The sequence below is a fragment of the Ursus arctos genome, unplaced genomic scaffold (assembly GCF_023065955.2).
Source record: "Ursus arctos isolate Adak ecotype North America unplaced genomic scaffold, UrsArc2.0 scaffold_19, whole genome shotgun sequence".
Taxonomy (NCBI): Eukaryota; Metazoa; Chordata; class Mammalia; order Carnivora; family Ursidae; genus Ursus; species Ursus arctos.
The window spans coordinates 40337918-40346800 of NW_026622863.1; the positions used below are offsets into that span (position 1 = coordinate 40337918).

At 45.7% G+C, this 8883-nt stretch overlaps 1 pseudogene; it reads right to left on the bottom strand.

Moving 5' to 3' along the window:
• Positions 1-3553: 3553 nt before the first annotated feature.
• On the bottom strand, positions 3554-4736 carry LOC113244748 (glutaredoxin-3-like; annotated as a pseudogene).
• Between the last annotated feature and the right edge of the window lie 4147 nt (positions 4737-8883).

Below are 8883 nucleotides of genomic sequence, written 5' to 3' on the forward strand. Positions count from 1 at the left end.
TGAGGTGGGCTGGCGGGGTAGGGAGGGTGGATTAAGGTGACATCAGAGAAGCCTTGCAGAAAAAGGGCAGGGTCTGCAGCAGGGGCTCTGGGAAGGTGGGGATCACCATGACCTGAATAAAGCTGTTGCAGGGCAGCAGTGAGGCACAAGTAGGTCAGAGCCCCTTGAGCTGGGGGGAGGGAAGGAAGAGGAAGCATCAAGAATAGCCAGCTCTTTCAAGTGTATTGGGAAGAGGTGTTGCAGGTGAAGGGGGCTTGGGCCAGGGAGAGTTCTTTTAGTATGCAGAGGCCCGTCTGAAGCTCCCTGCCCCTGTCTATAAGAACATCCTCCCCCCACCCCCCGCCATGGGCATTCCCAGGGTTGTCTTGCCCACCAAACCCCACTCTCCAAAGCAACAGGGTCTGGGACTGCAGTTACCACAGCTGGGGCCAGCCCCTTGTCCAGCATCTGGCTCCTAACATGCTGGTGGATGTTGGCGAAGTGAATGGGTCAGTGCATATAAAGCACTGAGAACACTAACAGGTGCATAATAAATGCTCAGTGAAAGTGAGTTCCTGTTGTCTGGCGGATGGGGAAGTAGCTGAAGACGGGGTGGCTGCAGTTCTAGAGGCCACGGCTCCCCCGGGGTAGACTGGAGGAGGATGGTGGCTCCAGGTCTCAAAGGATGGAGGGGTTGCAGGGGCCTAGCAGCGCCGTGCAGACCCGCTCTGGCTGTCAGTGCTGCAGCCAGGCCCCGAAATGGATCGCATCACCACCCAGGTGCTCCCAGCTCCATGACGTGCTCCAGCCCAGGTGAAACCAGGAGAGGCCCCGGAGGAAGGGGCTAACTAAGGGGAGAAGCCATGTACTGAACCTCCCCAGGATGGTATGTCCCGCAGAGTCCTCATCTCCCAGCCACCATGACGCGTACGCAGGGTGCCAACAGCTTTGCACTGTTTGCGGAGACGTCCAGTGGTGGCACCATGGAGAACGTGAGCCAAAGACAGGTCACCGCGGGTCCTTTCTGACCCGCCCCCCCCATTGGGCCAGAGAGATGCGGATCGCCACTGTGTAAGGAATGCACAGATTCCCTTTTAGACCAGCTAAAGTCACAGAAGATGCGTGTCAGGACTGCAGACGCTGTTGGAGATCTTCAAGCACACAGACGAGCATGACCGAGCAGCTGTGGGCAGGGCTAAAGGAGCCAGCCTGGTGGAAGAGCTGGTGCGTGCCCGGGCGGCCCTGAGAGACTGGATCCGGGGGAAGCTCCGGGCCCGAGGGAGCACAGCGCGTACAAACGACAATAGCCGCAACTGGACGATGAGCCGAGGGGTGGAGAAACTTAATGCACCATGCCCGGGTGCAGCCGGGCCAACGGAGGACGCCCAGCCTCTTCAGGGCAACCTTTCACATCTGGCACAGAGGACAATTTGGTACAATCAGGACCTTCAGACTGGGTCCCCTGTGCAGTGCTCCAGGGGCATGGAACGAACTTAATGCTACTTCGGGCAGGAAGGCATTGCTCCACACCCTGGCCAGGCAGATGGGTCTGAAGTTTCAGGACTACCGCCTTGCTTCCTGGGGAAAGCCTTCCTATCTGGAGCCTCGGACAGACCAGTCTCAGGAGCTGCGACTGTCCTGTTCTGGAACCAGTTGGACCACGTGATGGTGGCTTTCTGGGGCGGCATGCAGCAGGTCGAAGAGGGAGGTTGAGAAAGGGAGAGAAGACCCACTTTCGTCTTCCTCACAGGAAGGCAAGATTAAAGACCCAGGAGTCAGTGTGGCTTCCATCCCATCAAACTCCAGTTTAACCCCAAGGAACAGTGACCTGAAGTTCTCCAGTTCATGCTGGCGGGTTTTCAGTGCAGTCTGGCTTGGGCATAGTTTCGTAACAAGACTTCCTTTCTCTCCTTAGATGCTCGCCTCAGAAGCTTTATGTCCTGTTTGCAAAAATAAATGTTTTGAATCCCATACAGATGATATCAAACAGCGTATATTTACAATACCAGAGAAGAAAAAAAAGAGCCACTTCATTTTAAAATTGCGTAGGATTGTTTCTGGAGGTACAACCTGCTGTGGCCAGCCGTGTAGTCCTGCCCAGCCTGCTCTTTTGGAGACACGAAATGGTGTTTGTTACTGTTTGAGACATCGTGGAGAGGTTTGATTATTCGTAATAAAAGGTTTGCTGCAGCCTGAAAAAAAAATGAGTTACTGTTACCGCTTAGGCGAGCGAACGTAGGATAAGGCATGTCTGCAGTTTGTACGGGTCTCTATGTGGGACGGTGTCTGTGTCACTTCAGCAATGTGTCCTTGAGACCTGTCCCTGCATCCCTGGGACCAGCGGCTGGGGAGAGGACACACGACCCAGAGACCTGGAGACAGGGCAGGATGCGTGAAGACCTCTAGGCTCCTGTTTTTGTAGTTTCAAGCACATTCGTCTGGCTCTGAGGTCACATCAGCGTCCCTGACTCAGGTCAGCTCCCTCCTCAGAAGGGACCACTGAGCCAGCTGCAGACCTGCACCTCGCAGCCAGGACCATGTCCATGTGCGAGGTGGATCTCCAGAGCCAGGGGCCTCTGAGCAGCCCTCTGTGCAAGTCCATCCCTGGGTCTTATGGCCATTCTGCATCTCTACCCTTCCTCTTGAGCCGCAGGGGCTCCTTCACCCCTCGGTGCTGTTTTGAGCCCCCTTTGGCTGGCTGGTCCTGATTGTCTCCCTTCTCCACCCTGCTCAGGCCTGGGGCAAGACCCTTCCCTATGTCTTCATCAAGAAGAAATGTGGTCCCATGTTCTCTCCTTCTTAAACAGAAACTCGCTGGTCTGCAGTAGTTCATGTCTCCTTGCCACTGTCACCAGAAGAGTGGCTCAGAAGCATGTTCAAGATCGCCCGATGTTCAAGCATGTTTGACAGTCTCCCTAGTTCTGTGCTGCTCTCAAAGTTCAACTTGGGGCCATGGTTTTCTTTCTCTTTTTTCATTTTATATTGAGAAACATGTATACTGAGGCTAGAAAACATATATGTACAATTTAAAGAAAAGAACATGCCAGAGGACGTACTTCCTAGCTTGAGAAATAGACTACAAGCTGAATCCTGCATGGGCCCTGCTCCAGGCACGTCCCCCTGTGGCTCCCCCGTCAGTCATAACCATCCTGCCGAGTCATGTGTTCATTACCCCTGCACTTTTCTATATCGTTTTGCCCCCAGGTGTCCTCAAACAATTTATTGTTTAGTGTTGAATGCTTCCGGACTGTCTTCTATTACTCGAATCACCCTGTATGTTTTCTTCTGTGCTTACTTCTGCTCAGTGTTACATTTTAAAGATTTAAAGACGTGTTCGTGTGTGGCTGGAGTCATTCATTGCGATTGCTGGGTAACCTTCCATTGATGAACACAGCACAAGTGATGTAACCATGATACTGTTGATGGCTAATTTGGGTCGTTATATGCTCTGTTATAGGAGCTATTGCTTCTGTGCTTGATAGCTTTTATAAGCGAGCATATCTCTGTGCATTATGAACTGTTCCACTGTAATTAAATATTTTTTGCAACAGTTGGGTGCCAAGTTTAACATTCATTAATTTTCTCCTTTCAGTTTAGGCAGCAAAGCACCATTTTCTTTCAGCTTCTTCACAATATGCAGATGTTCATCAAGCTCCCCTTTCACCTACAGCTGAGGGTATGGGGGCCAATTCGAGTGAGCTTTTAACTGTTGTCGAAATTCTTCGTCCTCCGATCTATCAAATATCTCCTATTCAACGCCAGTAGTATTTAGTAGCTCCAGAATTTGTTAGCTGCATCCACATTTTGCTTCCTCTTGCTTTTCATAAAGAGCATTACAGAAGCTTTATTTGTCAGTACTTTGAGCCTTTCCTCTAATTTGGGAGCTTTGGGGCAAATTGTATCTGGTTCTTCAGATGTCTCTAGCTTCTTAATTCAATCAAGTCCTCCTATGAGCTCTCCAGAAACAGAGCTGGGGGCAGGTGGGCCGACTGGAGTAAGTTTTGAGGTCCTGATGAACTTCTTCATCCGAGAGGGTATCAAAACTGCTAGACCAAAAATTATGTTTGTTAAGAATTTCTGCCATCTGCTTGCTGAAATCGCAGCATGGGTCCTAGACAGTTCCTTTCATAACAACATGCAAGAGACAGCAAGTGTGAATTTCTTCAGGCCTAGGTTGAGATCTTTAGGATGCTCATTACCACTGGGTGGAAAGGAAGCACATAGGGGTGCCTGGGTGGCTCAGTTGGTTAAGCCTTTGACTTCAGCTCAGTCATGATCCCAGGGTCCTGGGATCGAGCCCCGCATCGAGCTCCCTGCTCAGGGTAGAGTCTGATTCTCCCTCTGCCTGCTGCTCCCCCTGCTTACACTCTCTGTCAAATAAAATCTTAAAAGAAAAAAAAAAAAAAGGAACCACCTAGATGCATGTCCCTGAACTTTTTTGGCCAACTCTTGGGTATGCACATCATCTGATCGGTCAGTTTTCTGAGAATTCTGGAAAAACCGGAAGGTGGGAACTAATTTCATGTTTTTTAGATATGTCAGGAACAGCTTTAGCTTCCAACTTTACAGAGCACACTTGGGGGTGTTCTTTGGCTAACTCTGCCATTATGTTGTTCATCTGGGGACCGCGTGGAGCCTGTGGTCCCTGAAAATAAAACCCAAGGGGGGACTTGGCTCTGAGGTACAGCAGCTCCTCACAATGCCAGGCTGAGCCAACCTCCTCCAGGACCTCTTGCCTGAGCAGCCCCTGAGGCCATGCTGCTGCCGCCAGAGCAGGACTGAATTTATACAGACAGCTTTGGGTAGTAGAGACATTTTAACACCGTTCTGAACCATGAACACAGGGTATCTTTCCATTTATTTGTGTTTTCTTCCATTTCTTTTAGTTTTCAGTGTGCAGGTCTTTCATTACTTTGGTTAAATTTATTCCTAGGAATTTTCTTCCTTTTGATACAATTATAAATGGATTTCTTAATTTCTCTTTCTGATTGTTTCTTAGTGTATAGAAACACAACAGATTTGGTACATTTCTTTTGTATCCTTCAACTTTACTGAGTTTGTTGATCGGTTTTGTGTTTTGGTGCAGTGTATAGGGTTTTCTGTATATAGTATGTCATCAGCAAATAGTGACAGTTTTACTTCTTTCTTATCTGGATGCCTATTATTTCCTTTTCTTGCCTGATTGCTCTGGCTGGGACCTTAAATACTATGTTGAGTAAAAGTGACAGGAGTAGGCATTTTAGTGAAAAGCTTTTAGCTTTTCACGGTTGAGTATGATGTTAGGGGTTTGTTTCTTTCATTTCTGATTTTGAGTCTTTCTCTTTTTTTTTTTCTTTTTTACTCTAGCTAAAGGTTTAAAATATATCTTTATTTTTATTTTGGGGGAGAGGGAGTAGGAAAGAAAACAGCCCCTATACTGGGCCCTACTCAGTGGGAACTTTTTTTTTCTGTAGCATTAAGAAAGACTTTGTGGAAATAAAAGTTGTTTGGAAAAATCCAGGTATAGGTGCTTTGGATGTTGTTATGAGTAGAAGGGATGAAGTGAAGTGTGAAGACCCCTTACACCCTCCATCTTGTTTCAGATTGTTATGGAACCCTGGAGTGGAGAAAGAGCCACCTTCATTCCTACTTCTTAGGATTGTTGATGGCCATCTAGCGATAAAGAAAGATAAGCAGGAAGAACAACAATCCCTGCATGGTGGCCAAGCTGGCCAGCTACCTTTCTGTGATCATCCTGATTGGCTGAGCTCAGCTTCAACCTGGTCTGTGCACTAGTCCAACATAGGAGACTGGTCCTGCTCTAGCTAAAGGTTTGTCAGTTTTGTTTATTGTTTCAAAAATCCAGCTTCTTAATTTCATTGATTTGTTTATTTGTGGTTTCTATTTCATTTATTTCTGCTCCGATCTTTATTTCCCTCCTTCTGCTATCTTTGGACTTAGTTCTTTTTCTAGTTCCTTTAGGTGTAAAGGTACATTGTTTGGAATCTTTCTTTTTTAAGATTTTATTTATTTAGGGCGCCTGGGTGGCTCCGTTGGTTTAAGCATCTGCCTTCAGCTCAGGTCATCATCCCAGGGTCCTGGGATCGAGTCCCATGTTGAGCTCCCTGTTCCGCATGGAGTCTGCTTCTCTCTCTGCCCCTCCTTTTCCACCATTTCATTCTCTCAATCTCGCTCTCTCTCTCAAATAAATAAAATCTCTAAAAAATAAAACAAGATTTTATTTATTTATTAGAGAGAGAGAGAGTGCGTGCGTGCTTGTGCACCAGCGGGGGCAGGGGCAGAGGGAGAAGCAGACTCCCCGCTGAGCAGCACCCCCCCCCGCCCCGACTTGAGGCTCGATCCCAGGACCTCAGGATCATGACCCGAGCCAAAGGCAGACGCTTAACCTACTGAGCCACCCAGGTGCTCCTCTAGTTGTATCTTTAAAAAAAAATGCATTCAGCCACTCCATGCCTTTTGATTGGAGAATTTAATTTACTTACATTTGAAGTAATTATGAGTAAGTACGGACTTACTAATGCCATCTAATTGTTTTTTTTTTAAAGATTTATTTTGTTTTAGAGAGAGAGAGCTGTGTGTGTGCACACGCACAAGTGGGTGGAGAGGCAGAGGGAGAGAATCTCAGGCAGACTCCCGGCTGAGTGTGGAATCTGCTGCAGGGCTCCCTCTCAGGACCCATGAGACCATGACCTGAGCCGAAACCAAGAGTCAGACACTTAACCGACTGAGCCACCCAGGCGCTCCTTACTAGTTGTTCTTGTCTGTTTTGTAGTTCTTTGTTCCTTTCCTTTCTTCCTCTTTCGCAGTCTTCCTGTGTGAATTGATGATTTTCCACAGTGGTATGCTTTGATCCCTTTCTCTTTTTCATTTGTGTAACTATGGTAGGTTTTTGCTTTGTGGTTCCCATGAGGCTTACATAAAAACTTCTTAATGACATAAGAGTCTGTTTCAAACTGATAACTTAATTTTGATCACACATGAAAATCTGTCCTTTTATTGTGCTCCGTTTTTTAATTGAAGAATAATTGCCATACAATATTGTATTATTTGCAGGTGTAGTGATTTGGTGTTGATATACATTACAAAGTGGCCACCACAATAAATCTAGTTACTCTGTCACCATACAAAGTTGTTACAGTATTACTGACTATATTCTCTATGCTGTACATTACATCCCCATGTCTTCTGTATTTTATAACTGTAAGATTGTACCTCTTAACCCCCTTCACCTATTTCATCCATCCTCCCAACCCTCTGCCCTCTGGTAACCATCAGTTTCTTCTCCGTGTCTGTAAGTCTATTTGTTTGGTTTTTGTTTTGTTTTTTAGATTCCATGTATAAGTGAAATCATTACAGCGTCTTTCTCTTTCTGACTTATTTTACTTAGCATAGTGCCCTGTAAGTCCATTCATGTTATCACAAATGGCAAGATTTCCCTTTTTTTTAATGGATGACTAATGTTCTGTTGTATATTCTATACACACACACACACACCACATCTTTATTCGTCTAATGATGGACATTTAAGTTGGTACCATAACTTGGCTATTATAAATAATGCTGCAGTGAACATAGAGATGCATATGTTTTTTTTGGATTAGTGTTTTTGTTTTCTTTGGGTAAATATCTACAAGAGGAATTGCTGGATTGTATGGTAGTTCTATTTTTAATTTTTGAGGAACCTCCATACTGCTTTCTGTAGTGGCTGCATCAATTTACATGCCACCAACAGTGCATGAGGGTCCCTTTTCGCCACATCCTTGCCAACAGTTACTATTTTTTGTCTTTTGGATACTGGCCATTCTGAGAGATATGAGGTGATGTCTCACTGTGTGTTTTTTTTTTTTTAAAGATTTTATTTATTTACTTGAGAGAGAGAGAGCATGCACAAGTGGGGGAGGGTGAGGGAGGCTGAGGGAGACAGAGAAGCAGACTCCCTGCTAAGCAGGGAGCCCGATGCGGGACTCGATCCCAGGACCCTGGGATCATGACCTGAGCCGAAGGCAGACGCTTAACCATCTGAGCCACCCAGGTGCCCCATATACCACATATTCTTTATCCATTCCTTAGTCGATGTACATTTGGACTCTTTCCATAATTTGGCTGTTAAGGATAATGCTGCTGTAAACATCGGGGTGCATGTATCCCTTCAAATTAGTATTTCTATACCCTTTGGGTAAATACCTAATAGTATAATTGCTGGATTGTTGGGTAGTTCTAGTTTTAACTTTTTGAGGAACCTCTATACTTTTTCCCCAGAGTGGCTGCACCAGTTTGCATTCCCATCAATATCACATGGTATGTTAACTAACTGGAATTTAAAAGGGCTCCCCTTTCTCTGCATCCTTGCCAACATCTGTTTCCTGTGGTGTTAATATTAGCGATTCTGACAGTGTGAGGTGATGTCTCATTGTAGTTTTGATTTGTATTTCCCTGAGGCTGACTGATGTTGAGCATCTTTTCATGTCTGTTAGCCATCTGTATGACTTCTTTAGAAAAATGTCTATTCATGTCTTTTGCCCATTTTTAAACTGGATTATTTGTTTTTTGGGTGTTGAGTTTTTTAAGTTCTTTATAGCTTTTGGATACTAAGCAGTTGTCATTTGCAAATATCTTCTCCCATTCTGTTGGTTGCCTTCTAGTTTTGTTGATTGTTTCCTTTGCTGTGCAGAAGCTTTTTATCTTGATGAAGTCCCAATAGTTTATTTTTGCTTTTGTTTCCCTTGCCTCAGCAGACAGATCTAGTAAGAAATTGTGATGGCTAATATTCCAAGGGGCTGCTGCCTGTGTTCTCCTCTAAGATTTTGATGGTTTCAAGTCTCACATTTAGGTCTTTCATCCATTTTGAATTTATTTTTGTGCATAATGTAAGAAAGTGGTCTAGTTTCATTCTTTCGCATGTTG